Below are 20,601 nucleotides of genomic sequence, written 5' to 3' on the forward strand. Positions count from 1 at the left end.
AGAGGCACTAATTAGATATTAGTTAAGCCCACATTCATAGAAAATACTAGATCCTTCACCATGTAGGAGAGGTTTGATGACCAGTGAGATTCAGACATCAGCTTATCTCAGAACCACTCACCTCAGCTTTAAGAATACAAGAATGCTTTTTTATTTTATGCATGGGTGCTGGGGATTAAACACAGGGGTTCAGGCTTGCAAGGAAGGCATATTATCAACTGAGCTATCTTCCCAACCCTATCCATGGTAATGTCCATGGGTATCTGTCACTTTAAAATTTTTGTTTTAGCATATAAACTTACCAATTATATAAATAAAATATATAAAATTATGATGTCATAGAAAATTCATGTCCACTATATACTATCAAATGTTTTTAAACATGGTGATATCATATGTACTATTAACAATGGTATGAAAGTCACACTTGAATTTATAGATTTGTGTCTCTAATTAGATATTATTGCTATTAATTATTAATAATATTTTTTGCTGTTCTAGTGGTAATATAATATTTGGTTATCCCAACTTTATTTTCTTTGATTCTGATTGTTGTCTTACATTCTGATCATTAAATATGTATAGACATGTCTCAGAAAACTTTAAGCTCACATTCATAGAAAATACCAGATCCTTTTGTTTGTTTCACATAATTGATGTCTGCCAAGGCTTCAGATGATTCCATTGTAAACTCACTGGTTGAAATGCAAAATCTCAATGGCTTTTAAAATGTCTTTGAATGCATGTGTAATAAAATATTTGCTTATCTACCCTTTACTGATATATAAAGAATAAGGTTTCTTATATATTTTCTGTTAGGTAGAAACAATAATACAATGAATCAGAATATATCATCTAATGATTATTCTATAAAAGTTTTCATGTAATACTTATTGGTTAGCTTTTAACACACATATAATATACATACATGATACATTTCATTGTTAAAGCTCACATGAAGTACAATTCTTATCTCTATGTAATGGCCGTGGAAAACGAAGTAGAGAAATCTGATGCCATGCCTGCGTTTTCACAACTCACACACAGCAGCAGGTGGAGTCTTTCATCTCCGACACCATGGCTTCAGAATTGTGGCCAGGGCCAACAGGACTGAGTAGACTACCTCAGATTTTCAGTGCTGAAACAGAGAAGCATTAACTTCTACTGATATTCCCACAGTCAGCAAGCCAACTTTACTCCCTATCACTTCTACACAAATTTGTTGGAAGTCCTATGACTTACAAATTAAATATGGTTTTTAATTTTTTTAATCACTACTCCCTACTGCCAAAGGTTCTAAGTGACAACCAAGTCTGCTTGTGTCAAGGTCAGAATTCTTGCCCAAAGAGAGGAAAGAAATTCTTTTAATCTAACCCCAATATATCTCTCAGCTTACCCATGAACTGGTTAACATAGCAAAGCATTTTATTCACTTATTTTTATTTCCATTGATTCAATTTTTTATTTCTTTTAGTTTCGTTGGTTCACGTTTTATTTCCCTAAGTTGTTCACTTCCCAATCTGACTCAGCACCTACTCACTGAAGATGTTTGTAGTCACCTGTTCCTCACAATACCAATCAATCAATGTCTCAGATCTTTACCTGGGAAAGTATAAGTAGGTCCTAATTAGTAATTATATTTGGTTTCATCATTATTTTGACTAGATCGCCAGCAAATTTTCTTCCACAAAATTTACCAACTTTTATGGCATGGAAATCAGGCGATAAAAGAATTAGCTACATAAGCGCTGCCTGATCCAAGGAATTAAAACAAAATGTTTCACAAAAGAAATAAAATTAGTGTCTTTGCTATGGGATCAATTCTGGAACAAAAGAAATATTATTCTTGAACTATCAAACACAGGTAATTAAAGAAAGGATTAAACCACTGAGATGTTTCCTTAATACATATGCTTTTGTGTAAAATGTATGAAAAAGTCTGCAAAATGGACTTGTCAGTGCTAAGTAACAGCAACATTCTGTATTCCTAGGACTATTTATAAAATCTTCCAATTTAGATTTAGTTTTACATTAAATACTAGATTCAGTAAATGATCAGGAATTACTCAGAATTCAATGCTTAAGTTTTGACACAATTACCTATAATTTTGACAGCTATTTCGCTTTATTTGGGACTTTTACGCTCGAGTACTGTATGTACATCATTCCCACTCCATTGCACATGCTTCACACATAAAACTTGGAGAAATAGAGCTGAGCCTAACATGTATCTGACATGGATGCCTCTTTCTGGAGGGCTAGCTGCCGTAATCATCCAGAGGTGTTGTACAAGCTGCCAATCAGGTAAGCAATCAGTCAGTAGTCCTACACAGCTGTAGCCCCTTTAGACCAAAGCAATGACCAGAATGGCAAGATGTGCTCAAGGGTGCAATAGTGGTACTTATATCTTGGAGATAACCAATTGTAATTTAACTGGATCTATAAGTAAGTTAGCTGTATATACCCAGTCACAGTGAAGAATGTGCCAGCATGCAGTTATGGAAAGACATGAAACCTTATAGAAGAAAAGTGTTCCCAAGGAGAAGCTTATCCTCTTGTATTCTTTTCTGAAGGGTGATTGTAGAGTCACCACACAGTGCAGCATCAGGAATCTTGTTTACAGATCACTGTCCCAACTAGGACATCTTCCCAACTAACTTCCATAATCTGTAAAGCTTCTGTGAAACATATTATCACTCTCATGTTTGGTCTAGGAAGCTTAAGATCTGCTAACGGGGAGAATAAAATGCTCTCACTGTTTCCTTGGCCTGTTTTAATAGTGGAATGCAAACTTGTGCAACCACTTTGGAAAGCAGTGTCGCGGTTTCTCAGGAAATTCAGGATCAACCTACCCTTGGACCCAGCAATACCACTCTTGGGAATATACCATATCATACAACAAAAGTATATGCTCAACTATGTTCATAGCAGGATTGTTTGTAATAGCCAGAAACTGGAAACAACCGAGATGCCCTTCAATGGAAGAATGGATGAAGTATGGAATATATACGTATTAGAGTACTACTCAGCAGTAAAAAACAAGGACTTCTTGAATTTTGCATGCAAATGGATGGAAATAGAAAACACTATCCTGAGTGAGGTAAGCCAGACCCAAAAAGAGGAACATGGGATGTACTCACTCATATTTGGTTTCTAGCCATAAATAAAGGACATTGAGCCTATAATTCGCGATCCTAGAGAAGCTAAATAAGAAGGTGAACCCAAAGAAAAACATATAGTCATCCTCCTGTATATTAACCTTTATCAGGCGATGAAAGGAGACAGAGACAGAGACCCACATTGGAGCACCGGACAGAAATCTCAAGGTCCAAATCAGGAGCAGATGGAGAGAGAGCACGAGCAAGGAACTCAGGACCGCGAGGGGTGCACCCACACACTGAGACAATGGGGATGTTCTATCCGGAACTCACCAAGGCCAGCTACCCTGGGTCTGAAAAAGCATGGGATAAAACCGGACTCACTGAACATAGCAGACAATGAGGACTACTGAGAAGTCAAGAACAATGGCAATGGGTTTTTGATCCTACTGCACGTACTGGCTTTGTGGGAGCCTAGGCAGTTTGGATGCTCACCTTACTAGACCTGGAAGGAGGTGGGTTGTCCTTGGACTTCCCACAGGTCAGAGAACCCTGATTGCTCTTTGGGCTGACGAGGGAGGGGAACTTGATCGGGGGAGGGGGAGGGAAATGGGAGGCGGTGGCGGGGAGGAGGCAGAAATCTTAAATAAATAAATAAACAAACAAATAAATAAATAGAAAAAATAGACACAGGGTCTTCTCAGAACATTCTGAAAACCAGTTCATGATTACAAATTTCCTGTAAACTCCTTCATATTTTCTTCTCTTTTCTTTCACAATAGCCACAGGGAGTGCTCAAGAGAAACAGCTCCCAAAACTATGACTCTGGATGTAGCCACTCCCCTATGTTTTGATAGAAACTCAAGTCACTTGATGCTTCTTTAGAGCAAAGAACAAGAAAAAAATATCACGTTTTTATTATCCCTAAATTTCTCCAGAAAATTTAGTAATTTTTTAAATCAATGCTTTAAATCATTGCCCAACAAGAAAGAGCAAGAGAAAATGGCTTTAGAGTTGTCAATGTGTGGCTGCTGGAGGGGCTCAGTACAATTCTGCTTTAGTAAGCACAAAGTGCATTGAGTGGTAACTTATATAAGCTTATTTAAGGCTTGTACTCTATTTCGTCTCACTCCTGAAATAGAAATTTCTCTTCAACTACCAGCCTATTAACAGATTAAGATTAAAACAGATTAAATGTGAATGTGTACCACAAAGACACCATTTAGAAAGAGTCTATTTGGGTGTATTCTGTGCTTATATAAACTTAAACGCTAGAGACAGTGTTGCCACCGAATATTATATACACTACACTCTGCCCCGTAACTCTCATGTGTTTAATCTTTACTTTTAATTTTAAATATTTAAAGAGTTGGTGACATGGTGATGTAGTCTTACTAGTGCTTAGGAACAAGGCTGTGATTAGAATCAATACATCCTAATTTCAATTGGTGTCCATGATACACAGAAATCATGTAGCCTACTGAGAGCTTCCACCATGTGCACTGGATATGAAGAAGGCACACAACTTGACCTTGCCGTCTATAGGACATGGAAGGATGTGGATTAGGCTTAGAGTCCAGCACGTCTCCTCACACTACAACCTTATGATCCTGGTCAGAAAGTACAACTTCCTTAAGCCTAGCTTCCTGAACTGAACATGAGAGTGACGCTATGGATTTCAGAGGCTGTTAAAGATCATGAAAGTTAATTAGAAAGATGTTTCAGTTGGTTCAGTGCCTGGTACCCAAGTATGATGCTTTTAATTAAGACCCTCGGTGACCATAAAAACTCTGGGTATAGTAACAAATGTCTGCGTTACCAGTACTAAAGAGGGTGAGCCAGAAGGATACTGGGAGTTCATTAGCTAACAAATTCACGTAGAACTGAAGAGTTCTGGGTTTAGTTATTTTGTCTCAAAAATTAAGGAAGATAGTAATTGATGAAAACATCCAACTTTGATTTTTGGCCCCAGATATATATGTGCCCCCACACAAACATAGACAGCCAAACCTATGCATGCATGCATAAGGAAACATACATACACAGTGAAGATGTTTGTAAAAATGAATGTGGTATTTGGGTTTTAAAAGTTTTTAAAACCAGAATTATTATTGAATGAATTAGACAACTAAAGAAGCTAGAATAATTTCAGTTAGAATGAACTAAATAAAAATTTAAACTACGAAGTACAATGTTTAGTATGCAGAATCTATGGAGTCTTTGTTTTACATCTTAGACTCAGAGAATTTTAGGATCATCTAGCAGCAACTCTAGAACCATCACACATTCCTTTCAGGTTTCTTTCATTCCTTTAATAAATGGTAACCTTTACTGCTGTCTCTCTATTTCATCTTGCTTTATATTGTTATAACACAATGAATCTCAAAATGCCTGTGTATTATGAAATTCTTTATCTTTCTTCACATTTTGTTATAAAATAGGATCTCAAAATGTCTTATGTCTTATGAATTCTAGCAGTTCATGGTAAAGATTTATTCTACTACAAAGTGCAAATAAATGATTTTTTGTGCTATGACTGGCATAGTATCCATTTTAACCCCTATCCAAAAATTACACAAATATCACCACTGCTACTTTACCTACAGAATTATATTTTCATATATATATATATATATATATATATATATATATATTATAATAGGATGTATAAAAATCCCTGACTGATGTGGGAGTGTCATATATCAATCTGTTGATTTCACTGGCTAAGCAATAAAGAACCTGCTAGGCCCATTTGATAGGCCCACCCTTAGGTGGGTGGAGCAAACAGAACAGAATGCCGGGAGGAAGAGGAAGTGAGGTCAGACTCCACAGCTCTCCTCTCCAGAGCAGACGCCTTCAGAGAGACGCCATGCTACCTGCTCCAGGGAAGACGCATGCTATGAAGCTCCAACCCAGGATGGACTTAGGCTAGAATCTTCCCGGTAAGCGCACCTAGGGGCGCTACACAGATGACTAGAAATGGGCTAAATTAACATGTGAGAGTTAGCCAGTAAGGGCTAGAGCTAAGGGCCAAGCAGTTTATAAAAGAATACAGTGTCCGTGTAATTATTTGGGGCATAAGCTAGCCGGGCAGGCCAGGCGGCTGGGGTGTTTGGGGACGCAGCCCCGCCGTCGCCCATATTACTACAAATGGCGCCCCACAAATGACGCCCAGACGTGTGGCTAACTAAACCCACTTAAAAAACCTGAGAAGGCTTAAAAAAAAGGAAGAGAGCGTTTAACACAGATTTTTGCTGTTTGTTGGTGGAGTGCTGTAGAGAGATTTCCTGATTCAGCAAGAGCAGCAGAAAAAAAGCTGCGTTATTTTAAAGCGTGGCTTCCTGGGGCTTTGCCGCCAGTGCAAACTCTGGCTTTATGTTTGTGTTCCCGCTTGGGATCGGAAGGAGAGTGCTCTGAGACGGTGCGATGACTCAGAGCTCCCCGCCTGCTCCTGGGAAGAAGGCAGAATCAGGCTTAGGCAGGCAGAAGAGCATGGCGGATTCCTGCCGCCATACAGAGACGTGTTTTTAGACTGCGCAGTGCTCTGCCTGTCAGATTTGGATGTTACTTGGATGAAAAGAATTTCTGTGCTGCGTGCTCAGTCTCAGAATTAAAGTGCTGAGTGCCGCTCCTACCTGGTAGCCCCAAGAGGCTTCCTGACTCAGCTTTAGCTGCAAAACCCTGCGGCTCATTAAGAGGTCCTGCCACAAAACACTTAAACAGTGTTGATGAAAAGCTGAACACATGCTTTTCGGTTTTCAGCCGTAGCAGGAAAAAAGCTGTGCCGTTTAAAAATGCCGGCTTTCTGGGCCATCCTGCCAGGGCAAACTCTGACTGTTTGAGGCAGGAGGGCCGGCTACCGAGAGAGGACTTGAGTGTTGTCTGTTGTAGCTTGCTGGCTGGCAGGGACCTTGAAATGCTATAAACATGGCTGCAGCCTGTATATCCGCCATGAGGCTGAAAAGCTAAGAAATGGACTGGATCTAGCTGGCAAAGCCACGCCTTTAGTCCTACTGATATTGCTTGGTAAATTAAAGGCTCTTGTGGTCAGAAAAAGAGAGATATACAGTAAAGAGAGATTCAAAGACAGAGAAAATTTCTGAATGGTTTACTGTGTGTTAAAAATATATGCAAGCTGAAAGTTAAAGTTCTTAAAGCAAAAAACAAAAAAAGGAAGAGAGTTGTTGTGTGTCTTAGTACACACCTTTAATCCCAACACTTGGGAGGCAGAGGGAGATAGACCTCTGTGACTTCAAGGTGTGGTAGCACACGCCTTTAATCCCAGTGCCTAGAAGGCAGAGACGAACAGATCTCTGTGAGTTCAAGGTGTAATAGCAAACGCCTTTAATCCCAATGCCTGGGAGGCAGAGACAGGTGGATCTCTGAGAGTTCAAAGACAGCCTGGTCTACAGGGTTATTCCAGGTCAAAGATATATGCTCAAAAAGCAAAAAGTTAACCTAGGAATGTCACAGCTTAGATTCTTAAGCGCCTAATGATTTAAAGGCGCAAATCAAAAGTGCTCCTGGATAGTAAAAAATTGCAGATTCACAATAGGACAGATTCAGACCACTAAACGAGTCACACTGTTGGATGAATGTACGTAGGCTTGGGAGAGAGAAGAGAAAGAATATAGAGAATAAAGTTAATGGTTTTTAAAAAAAAAAGGTAAAGTCTTTAAAGAGACAGAGTACAGATAGTTAAGAGATTAAAAGAAATAAAGAAAAATAAGCTACGTAAAAAATGAAAAATTCACAGAGAGTCTGGATTATGTACATTGTGTTTTCTTTAAAATTTTTGACTGTGAAGGAGCTAAGTACAGAGAGATATTTCATTACATGGGCTGCCAAGCTAAACCAGAATGGATATAAGGGTATTACGATTTCAGAATTTGGGTCTAAGGATATGATGCTTTGGAGAGAGTCTTCTTTTGTTTTCACAGAGGATGAGACTCTATGGATTTCTTCTATTCCGATTTGGTATGATGGACCACGTCCTCCTGAAGGGTTGCTGTGAACATCTTCAGAAAATTGCCTTGCTCAACTGCCAACTGAGATAAACCTGGCACACAGGTTACACCCTAAAATCATTAACGACGCCCCCATTCAGCAGGAAGCAGTTTGGAGAGAAAAAACTGCGCCCATGTTCCCAAATATAGTTTATAAATGTTCTTTTACATTTAAAGGGGGATATGATATAGATATGAATAATTTGCATTAGTATAGATTTTGCTTTATTTATAGAGATTTAAGGTCAATTTTGTTATATGTATAAATGTTTCTGATGTAATTTTTACTTGATAACTTTTGTTACATGTAATTTTGCTATGTTAAGGTTAAAGCCTTCCTTTTTTTGTTTAAACAGAAAAAGGGGAAGTGATGTGGGAGTGTCATATATCAATCTGTTGATTTCACTGGCTAAGCAATAAAGAACCTGCTAGGCCCATTTGATAGGCCCACCCTTAGGTGGGTGGAGCAAACAGAACAGAATGCCGGGAGGAAGAGGAAGTGAGGTCAGACTCCACAGCTCTCCTCTCCAGAGCAGACGCCTTCAGAGAGACGCCATGCTACCTGCTCCAGGGAAGACGCACGCTATGAAGCTCCAACCCAGGATGGACTTAGGCTAGAATCTTCCTGGTAAGCGCACCTAGGGGCGCTACACAGATGACTAGAAATGGGCTAAATTAACATGTGAGAGTTAGCCAGTAAGGGCTAGAGCTAAGGGCCAAGCAGTTTATAAAAGAATACAGTGTCCGTGTAATTATTTGGGGCATAAGCTAGCCGGGCAGGCCAGGCGGCTGGGGTGTTTGGGGACGCAGCCCCGCCGTCGCCCATATTACTACACCTGACCTATGTATAACTTTTGATTTAGTGGCTTTGAGGAATTTCTAAAGAGTTCCAGAGACAATAATGACAAATTTTAAAGTACTTTCTTAGGCAACTGCAGACTTCTTTGTCTTTGAGCTCTCCCCAAATTTATCTCCAAATAACTTAAACATTGCCAATAGGACTGAGTTTCAGTAATGGTTCATGTGCCCCACATATTCACTCAGAGTCGCTCCTTCTCTATGGAGACATTCTTGACGTGTACACAGACCCCAGTTTGTATTGTCTACTGTGTATGCTTAGTTTATCAGTTCTAGCATCCAACTGCTCCAAGTATTTTATACACATGTCCTCATCCCTCCAGTCTACCAGCCAAATGAAGGCAAGCACCGCTATGAATCATTTTACAATCCAAATCTTGCACACTGCTTAATATCTGTTTGTAGGATGAAACCATAAAAGATAGGAACTTTAAGATATTCTCACATGAGTAAAATAATAAATTTCTTAATTTATGACACACAAAATCACACGGAGAAAGAGGATAGTATCAAAAGATCTGTTAATCATCATTTCCTACTAAGATGTAAAATACAAAATTTTGAAATTTCTCATCTGTATTGGATAGTCAGCAAAGGCCTCAATAATAAGAATTCATTCAAAACAATGGAATGCAATTGATGTAACAGGTAATCTTACCATTTGAAGACAACAGCATCTACAGTTTTATGTGGTTTTAATGTGGAGACAAGTATCTACATCTTATGGATTCATCGTGTTAATTTACTGTCTCACGAATTGTGGAGCTCGATGCATTTCAAGTTTGCCTAATCAATATAAAGTTTTATATGCATTAACCTGAATGTGCAGTGATGGGAGCTTTAAAGGCAGATGGTTTCTTTGGGTTGACTATCAAGTTATCCACGTGTCATAAGTAACATTCTGCTTGTTCATTACATAGGGTAACTTAGGGTCCTTTAAGTCATGACTTTGACAAATTAGGAATGATGAGAAGACAGATATTTCTCAAGAAACTAAACTATCGTTTTCTTAGGACTCCAGATACAGCTGTATAAATTCAATAATTGACATGTGTTGTCATCAAACTGTCCTTCCATTAGTTTTTTTTTTTGTTGTTACTCACTCTCTTAGTTCTCTTCATGGCAGAATTACAAAATTGGTCCCTGGCATTCTCATTATCGTGGATTTAGTTTTAAGGTTCTATTTAGAACATTACATTTTTGATTTAAAAAAAAAGAAAATCCTAATAAGTGAATAAAAGTTCATAAGTCATGTATTCCATTTCAGGGATCTAAGAAACAGACGAATCAAAATCTGGAAGATAATCAGTGCTCCAGGCAGGCGGGGTTGTACTTTCAGTCATTCTACTCTCTCCCTACCTGACTGTAGACAGAGACATCAGCTCTGCGGTCCATAGAAACCTAGAGTTGTTTTGGAGTCACAAAAATCTTTATATCAAGCTTTTACTTAGAATACCGAAACTAGTTGATTTTTCAAAATTTTTTCCCTTGTTCTGCAAGTCATTTTTGCAGAAACTGAGTGTGACTGTTTGTGTTTTCTCTCATGCCCACCTCTGTACCATTCTCTTCTCTCTTTCCCTCACTACCCAGTTTGCTACTTTGGATATTTATTCTATCTCTTTTAAACAGAATCAGTTCTTCATTACAGCCAGTTATCTTCTTTGATTTTTATTTTCCTTTAACTAAGATTTTGTTCCCTTTCAAAAGGAAAAAAAATGGAGAAAATGTCATAAGAGCTTCTGAACTCCAGTCATGCAGGCGTGGAGGAGACATCACTGTTTTTGAAAGAAATATTATTATTATTGTTATTATTTTTGTTATTGTTGTTGTGTTTGTGTGTGTACAAGTGTGAGAAGGCACCTGTGTATGTCAGAGGCATTGGATACCTGTAGATAAGGATTTACAGGCAGTTGTGAGCCTCCTGGGGGGGTGTCTGGGAATTGAACTCTACTCCTCTTAAAAGGCAGTATATTCTCTTAATTGCTGAACCATCTTTCCAGCCTTGCTTGTTGTCTTTCTACTACTGCAGACATTTCCCTCCTACAGGAGCAAATGCAAAAATGAATTCTAACTACATTACTATTTCCTCCAAACCTTCCACTATGTCTGCTTCTGTCTTCTACCTATCCAGGATGAGCCTTAAAATGACACTGTTTAACCACATCTTAATTGTGCTCTGCTGCACCATCCAGGTTCCCACTTAACTTATTATTTGCCATCCCACATATCATTATGGGTGACTTACTTACAAGTTGGGAAAGAGATGCATAGTAACCCATTCTACTTCAGATACTATTGGTCACTTTTTCATTTGCTTCTCAATATAAATTTCTAAAAGCCATTATCAGGTCCAAACACCTTTTTTCTCATATAGAGTACACTTATGTCAAATGTACATATTAGTTGACATCCTGGAGGGGAACATTATACTTCTTTTTCAGTGACAAAGAAATTTACTTATCATTCAATGTGATGCAATAATTTAATATAATTACTATAATATTTAACAAAAACTTCAACATGAAGTTCTATTAATGAGACAATAGAACATTATTTCTAAGTTCACAAGAGCACCTATCCTACTGTGTCTAGATGACATTATTTCTTGGTAGTCATCCACTGCTTCTGACTCTTAGACTCCTTCAACCCTCTCTTCTATAATTATCCTTAGCCTTTGGATAAAGGGGTGCAGTATATATTTACCATTTAGAACTGAGTTTTTATTGATTGATGAATAAAGCTGTTTTGGCCAGTGGCTTAGCAGAGTAGAGCCAAATGGAGGGAGGGAGAGAGAGAGAGAGAGAGAGAGAGAGAGAGAGAGAGAGAGAGAGAGAAGGCTTTGTCAAAGAGACATCATGTAGCTGCCAAAGGAGAGAGACACCAGAAACTTACCAGTAGGCCACACCCATGTGGTCGTACTCAGATTAATAGAAAAGAGTTCATTCAAGATATAAGATATAGCTAGAAATATGCCTAAACAATTGGCTAAACACTGTTGCAATTAATATAGTTTCTGTGTGATAATTCATGTCTGGGTGGCCAAGCGATGAAGAGCAGTCTCTGACTACACCATGTTCTTTTATTCTCTGCACCTGTCTAGCTGCGGGTTTCTCTTTTGATCACCATCAACTGCAAATAGAAGCTTTTCTGGTGGACATTAAGAGAGATCCTAACCCTTGTATATACTTTGGAATTATTAAGAGTTGATTTAATCCTTGTCAATGTAGTCGAATAGCAGTAGTTATCCTTCTTTAAGTCTGATGGCCCTAGATCCTGGAACAGTCATGATGCCAGGTATGAATTTTATCTCATGAGCTAGGTCTTAAGGACAATCAGAAACTGGCTGGTTATCCCCAGGCATTCCTGCTACAATTGCACTGTTGAGCACATCTTGCTAAGCTGTTTGTTGTAATATCTCACAAAGTTCACATCTGGGAAATATGGATGATTATTTTTCTCCTTTGTGTGTGACTGTGGATGTGGTAGCATGATTGTGTCATTGCATGTAGATGAAGGTCAGAGCTAACCTTTACAAAATTCAGTTCTTGTTTTATATGAATTATAAACAGATAAAGCAAAGACAGAAGCCAACAGGGTTGCTCTAGAATTTAGTGCATTTCCTTTTGCCATCAATGAGATTCGTAGAAATTTTATACTGTGGAATTCCTGCCTCTCTGCTTGCCAGATGCTTTAATCAGATTCTTGGATGAGAGGCTCTGCTCCCACCTCCTGTTCACCCCCACCAATTATGTCCTGTCTTTCTATACTGTTTCATTCTAAACTGGAGCATTTTAAATATTTTGGAAAGTCTCAAGCAGATAGACTATCACTAGTTGTCTGGCACTTGACCATGGGCACAAGTATTGGTGCATAAAGGCCTGGGATTTGAAAGTCCAATAAAGAAAGTGTTTAAGAGAGAGATTTGGTTTTCCACTCCAAAGGGGGAACTATTTGGCCTTTACTAATACCTGAAAATATCAATATGATTTAGATATATACTTATAGATATATGTATGTATGCATAATCTGTAAGAAAAGTATAACATCAAATGGCCATGCCTCTAGCTAATTTCAGGAAGGAATGAATGTGGATCAGGTTGAATCAAATCCTGAATGCTCAGAATGAGTCACTGACGTACTGGAAATGGAGCAAGGTAATATCAATGAAAAAGCTCTTGAGGTCCTCAGCAGTTCACAGGGATGCCAGTCATAAAGAGACAAAGCAAACTGAGCTAAGGGTGCCACTGCTTATTAATTCCAATTTTAGAAGTAATGCTTACCACAGATAGCAGGACATACACAAGAGCTATGATGAGAGTGACCTCTCTTGGGCCATCTCTCAGTCCTTGTGTGGAGTGCAAGTGTTATTGTTGGAGCATCATGAGGGACATAGATATTTCTCACCTAGTTTGTCCCACCAGACTACCAGGAAGAGTGCTATGAGGGTTGGAGCTGGGAGTTGCCTAGTCTCGCTTCGACCTTATTATCAGTTTTTCTTACCTGTTAACTTCCCTGTAGTAAGGTATTGCCCCATCGGTTTCTCGATCAGTAAGTTTCAATGAACCTTATGTCTCACATCCCACCCCTGAGCATTCTCTACAGTTCACAGGAGACTCCTTCACTGGCCTAGCACTGCTGCAGCTTTACTGCTTCATATAAAACCATGGTTTTATTGTTTTTATTATCCAAATTCTAGTTTATGTTTTCAACTCAGTTTCTGAGTTCAGCTTCTTTGCTGGGCTTCTTCAGGTGCCTCTTCATGCTGCTAAATCATAACCCTATCTTCATAAAAACAAACATATCCTTCCCATGTTAAAATTTATTTCCTCACTTGATAACAGATAAAAATATCAGCTCATCATCTTTTCACACAGAATTGTGTTTACCTTTGTAGCTTGTCTTTATGTCTATCCTCACGATTTTTCTACCTTGTGTCATCAAATAGAGAAAGAGACCAATGAAAAGTTAGATAAGTAAATAATCTGAGTTCAGTGTGGCAATAATAATATTTTTTGGAAAATCTTTATCAAGTACATGTATTATTATTATTGGAATAAGTAACAGGACAGAAAAAAATGTACTTTAGGATGAAATCTGAAAATGAAAGTATGTGTAGATGGATTCAAATTAACTATATTCAGTTACATTTTGAAAAAGTATTGAAGTTGCATTCACATGCACCCATGCTCAATGTGATGAGATATTCAAATGCATTTATTGGTGATTGACTGTTATTTTCAACATATCCTTCCCCTTTTAACTTGTTTTTCATATCTGCACTCATTTTTAGGAAGTTTTCTTCATTAGTGAAGGAAGACATTTCAACTGAAACAACCCTGGTTCCTCCATGTAATAGCTCTCAAGCCAACTTATTCATTTTACAATTTAAACATTCTTTTCACTTATTATTTGTGAAAGCCCCTTCATTTCCTGTCTGTTCATATCCTTCTACCATTGTAACCTTTCTCCCCCAAATAAAATAAAATGTAAAAGAAAATAAAGAAGAAAAAATCACATCATGAAAGACGTAGTGTGACACAATCAGTCATGCAGTAAACCCTTTTATTCGTATATCTTTATGTACAATTGTTAATTGCAAAGTCATTAGTCTGCATTGAGGCCTCTGTTTTCTGCTACGCTGTCGATCGCTGGGCCCTCACTGGGACTCCGCTTGGATATCATATTGTAGCCCTGTGTCATGAAGATCCTTTAGGTTTGGGTTTTTAGTACTGGTAATTTCACATGCTCCAGCAGATCATAGATGGAGTGGACGTTGGACTGGGCCATTTCATAACCCCATCTGTGGGCCTGGGTAGTTGTAGGGTTGGTTGATCAGCCCTCCAGCTCTCCCGTGATTTCACCACCAGGGTGAGCTCTCCAGCACTGTCCTTGCTAGTTCACCCCTTGAAGTTAGTTGAGCATGGGGTAGGACCATTCCCCTACTTTCACATCCTCAGGGTTGGTTCTCCCACATCTACATCTTTAGGGTTAACTCTACTCTATTGCCCATGTGAGATATAGGTGCCACTCTTCAAAGTGCTACAGGTGGTAAGAGGCAGGGACAGTTCTCCCATCTGCTACAGGCAGTGAAAGACATCAGGGGGAGGTCATCTCTCCCTTACCCACACCACCATATAGGAGATGAGGGATGGGACCAAACTCCTGTACTTATATTTCTGGGGTGGTTCACCTGTTCCCTGTCAATTGTGCTGACCAGGCAAGGTGCAGGGTCCACTCTCCCAAGTGCTGCAGCTGGTAAGGTGAAGGTTAGCTCTCTGGCCTACCACAGGTGGCAGGGGTGGAGGTGGGAGGGCATCTTTCCCTTGCCCTCATTGCCACATGGCAGAAGAAGGGTGTGTGGTCCACTCTCACCCTCAAGGCCAGTTCACCTGTTTCTCTGTAACCAGTGTCAGCTATGCTGGGCTGCCCAGGTGAGAAACAGGACCCACTTTCCTGAGCGCTGTAGCTGGTAAGGGGGAGGGTCTGTTGCTGGCAGTGAAGGGCAAATCATTGTGGGTGGGGAGCATCTCTTCACCTCTCTATATAGAGTATTCATCACTGTATCATATCCCCCTTTAAATCCAAGCAAACATTTATAAACAATCATTTAGAGAATTTGTGTGTAGTTCTCTCCAAACTTCTTTCTGCTTTTTGTTCGGTGCAATTTTTGGGGTGTGTTTATCACAACCTTTTAAGAGTCTTGGCCCATGAAACCACAATAGTCTGGAAGGAATCCATAGGTTCTCATCTTTTGTGGAAACAAAAGGAGAACCTCTTTTACAAAGCAACATATCCGTAGACTCGGATTTTAAAGTCATGATACCTTTATGTTTGTTTAGATTAGCAGTCTGTACAATGAAATGTCTCTCTTTATTTAGCTTCTTCACAGTAAAAAATTCAAAGCAAACACAATAATATACAGCATCCAGACTCTGTGTATTTTCTATCTTTATGTCGCTTTATTTTAAACTCTATTTTTTATCCTGTCACTTGTATTATTTTACTAAAATGCTAATTGGCCTGTAGTCAGGCAGGAAGTATAGGTGGGACAACCAGGCAGGAAGTAGAGTGGGAATGATGAGAACAGGAGAATTCTGGGAAGAGGAAAGAGTCAGTCTGACGTCACAGAGGAAGCAAAATGAGAATGCCTCACTGATGAAAGGTACTAAGCGATGTGTCTAACACAGACAAGAATTATGGTCTAATGTAAAATTTGAGTTAATAAGAATCCTGAGCTACTAGGTCAACCAGTTTAATATTAATGTTGACCTCTGTGTGTTTCTTTGGGATGGAACGGCTGTGGGTCTGGGCAGGACAGAAACATCTCTCAACATTATTTTCCACCATCCATTAGGCTGTCACTTTAAGATATGAAAACAAAGTCTTTCCAGTACATACATTCTCATTTCTTAATTTTAAGTATTACATTTTTTTTTTGCCTTGGAAAATTCCACAAAACACAGTTTTTAGGGAAAAAAGGATTTAATTCTTACTTGAGGTTTGTTTATATTCACGTATAATAAATTATCTTAATTTTGCTTCAACTTTTCTTAGGATGAATAGTCTCTAATAGTTTAGACTTTTAACCTTTGAATTTATTTTCCCTGCTTGCCAGCTGATGTATTATGTAGGCAGTCTAAATTGCCTCATGGTGCCCAAAGGAGACTTTGATTAGCACTACATACAAAAGGTTTTTTTTCTCCCTTTCTCCTTTTGCTAATTCTTACAAAAGATAATCAACTAATAACACATCTCTGTTCCTTGTCCTTATCACAATCTATTTATTTCATTGCTGTGACTATGGTAATTAACCTCTGGTTATTAAATGTTTCTAGGTTCAACTAAACTTGAAGAAAATTCAGAGGTTAGTAAACTCAAAAAAAAAAACATGTATTAACAGGAAAAACAAGACACTAACAAGAGTCATATGTCTGTAAAATATCAAAAGAATGGGTAGAGTATAGAAGAAGATTTTGCAGGAAGGAAGAATTCAGGAAAGAAATAATATGCACAGTGCATGTTAAGGAGGCTGGGCAGAGAATTCTTACAGCATGAAAATTGTGAAGAGTAGGTAAGATAGTAAATAATTGCCACCTGACAGTACTTGAAAGCAGAGGGAACTGGACACAAGGCTAAAGTTTGGCAAAGTATAATTGAATATAATTAAAATAAAAGAACATGGTTCAATTTTTTTTGGTTCTTTCTGCTAGTCAAAATGGCAAGTAGTTTTATGTCCCTTTGCTTCTATTTTCTTATCTGTAGAATAAGGCTACTTACAACATTTACTTGCTAGGTTTTCAGTGAGAATTAAATTGCCTAGCAAAACATACATGCATAAATAAAGCTTAACTCGACTAAACATATTGTATTTTCTAAAAGGAGAAACAATACACATTTTATAGCTATTTTTGATGTTTTACTCTTCTAAAAACCAACAGTTCAAGGTATATAGAGAGGTGTCTGGTTGGAGGAATCGGTAAACAGTATATAAAAAGAGGATATGGTAGTTCTACAAACTAGGAGAGTGATATATAAAGTTCTAGGAGTGTCAAGCAGCTACGGAAGCCAGCTGAAATGGTCCCCAAAGGTCAAAGTTGGGATTCTTTTGGTAACATATTAGCTAAAGCAACACTGGATCACAAATCTAAGCCTAAAGTTAATTTTTGTTGGCTAATACTGTCATATATAAAAAGCCGACACATCTATAAAGAAGGATAGGAAATCATGTACCATCTCAGATAATTTATACAGATGCCCAGCTTTCAAAATCTGGTGTGACTTCCTAGTTCTGTAAGGGCGAGTTGCAATGGAAGTCCCCTCCCCAAGAGTATAATACAGAATGGGCAAAGGTACTTTATGAGAGAGAAGATAAGCACCTCCAACACCATGTCAATAATGTCAATTTCAAAGACAAGTTGTAACTCATGATTGCTAGTCTTCATCTTTTTATATATTATGATAACAATTGTAATTTATCTGTGTTGATTCCTCACAAATGCCTACCACCCTGACATAAACATAAGAAACACACACAAACAAACAAAACTCATAAAATTTCATTTTGGAATATTTTACAAAATATTACCCAAACAGTCAAGGTCATCAAAAACAAATCTGAGAGACTGTCATAGCTAAGAGGAACTTATATAGACATGGTATCTATGTACAAAATGGGTGTTAGTGGGTAGCCTGGAACATAAAAAATAATTAGAAAGAAACTAAGGAACTCTAAAGAGTATGTGGACACTGTTAATAATTCCTCTGTGGCATTTTTTATTGTGATGAGCATCTCATGCTAAATACATTGATAACAGGACAGAAAACAATGTAGGTATGGAAAAACACTTTCTTTGCAATTTTTCTGTCAGCTATATTATTGCAATGTGTTTATTTGCAAAATTCACACACAATGCTTAAAACTGAATTTAAATTTCAGCTATTAGGTTTTATTGTCTTTTCCCCCGATTGCATAATAACACAATCGAAGAATCTACCTTACTGGGGCAAAATCTTAAACAGCAAAATCTTAAAATAAACTCCAGCGACTTTGTCTGCAAACTACCACTAGCCCTATTCTCTTCTATCACCAATATGTATGTAGCTTATGCTGTTAACTATAATAGAAAATATATAAAAATTAAAATCATTGCTTGAAGGAGTAAATTTAAACCTGCCCTATAACACTGACTAGAAAGTTACTCACTTCCTGAGGACAGTGAAGAATGCTCATTAGAATAATGGAATGATTTCTCATTATCACCTGGTATTTGTTTTTGATTTGGCATCATACTCCTGTAGAATTTTTTGTCCATGTTTATTAAATGGGCTCAGTCATAACTGGCATAATTATTGCTTACCAAAATATTAAAAGAATCATAATATTTCAATCAAACAAAACAGTGTTGCAGTGTTAATTATTATGAATTTCTTCAACTTGAGAAAAAAAACTCAACCAGTCAACCAGGGTGGTATTTTTCTTCTTTCTCTAAATATATAGATATGCTTCCCCTGCCTAACCAAGTATGCATTTTCATTTAAATTTACAAGGTTCTTTCTGTGAGACCAGAGGAAATGTGGACCTGAGCTGAGTACACTGAAGCTGTAAATGCAAGAAAATGTATGGCATTGACTCTTAGCAAGATAAAGGATTGGTGGAGGAAAACATCATCTATCTTTTAAGCAACTGTGAAAATTCTAACAGACATATTCACAAGCACAAATGTGTTTGCAGACTGAGACAGCGACTTGAAAGGACAACATTTCTTTACTAATGTTAGTTCAACAACATCAGAGTTTTTATAATGGCTCTGAGGAAAGGAGAAAAGTCCTCTGAGAAGAGAAATAAAAAGCCACATTAGGCAGCTGTGAAATATATCAGCCGGAAAGACTATATACGTAGCCTGGAAGAAAGAAGAATGAACCATGTGGTGAGGTATAATAGTTAGAGCCTCTAGATGATAGAAATGCAGGTGTGGTCCACCATGCTAGCTCTGACCTCAGTTTTTTCAGTCTGATTTTGTCTCCTATTGCCCATTCCTCATGGCCTTCATTTAGCTTTGCAAGTTACAAGGAATCAAGCAAGGTCAGACCACTGATGTGACCACTCTTTAATACCTGATATTTTTCTTTATAACAGACTTGAGTTAAGGACTTTCTTCTTCTAGATCTTTTGCAAAAGGTTTTTATCTTTCAGAAGATAAGTATTACATAATACTTTATGCAGAACTCAATTAAAAGTCCAAATAAGTACACCAAACACATTCTACCATTGAAGTAAAGGATTAAACTTACATAAGGTAGCATTGTCCCATTTTGTGTTAGGGTAGAAAAAATGGTTTTGGAATAGAACATGGAGGGTTCTCGGACCATTTGGAGGGAAGAAAGTGAATGGAGAATGACATAAATGTGTTATAATCTACAAAATAAAATTTAAAAAGTATTGGAAAAACCTCCAGCCTTCCATGAGGTCCAAGTTGAAAGCAGGAGGAACAAGGAGGACAGGGCATCAAAGAGTGGATCTGGAGGCATAAGACATAATTCATTTTCTCAGGTTGAAGGTCACATACACAGGTATATGCTGAGAGATATCCAGGCATGCACTCCCACACATAAGCATCACCCAACAAATTATAGACACATGTATAGACCAATATTCATGTTGCACAGATGTGGCACACATAGGCAGGTTGGCTAAGTTGGAGGCTGAGACCTCTGACCTCAAGACCATATTTATACAGAATCATATCAAAGTAGCATTATGCCCAAAATAATTATATAACGTATCATGTTACTTTTGCTTTGTGGTTCCTCATATTTCCCAGAAGTCATCTTGTGCTGGCTCACACCTACCCCTATGGTTGTATCATCATTTTAATGAATTCCTGTCAACTCTTCCTGCCAGTGCCATGTTGTGAAGTTGCAAACTGGCCCTTGTGTCCTTTGTTCCCAACACTTTTTCTTTACTTGTAATTCTTTCAAAATTCTGCAATTATTATGTTTCTATTTATTTTAGAAAATCATTTTATAAGATACAAAGAATCCGAATGAGGAACAGAAGGAGGGAGAACATGAGCAAGGAAGTCAGGACCACGAGGGGTGCACCCATCCACTGAGACAGTAGGGCTGATCTATTGGGAACT

This window comes from Microtus pennsylvanicus, chromosome 7, assembly GCF_037038515.1.
Source record: "Microtus pennsylvanicus isolate mMicPen1 chromosome 7, mMicPen1.hap1, whole genome shotgun sequence".
Taxonomy (NCBI): domain Eukaryota; kingdom Metazoa; phylum Chordata; class Mammalia; order Rodentia; family Cricetidae; genus Microtus; species Microtus pennsylvanicus.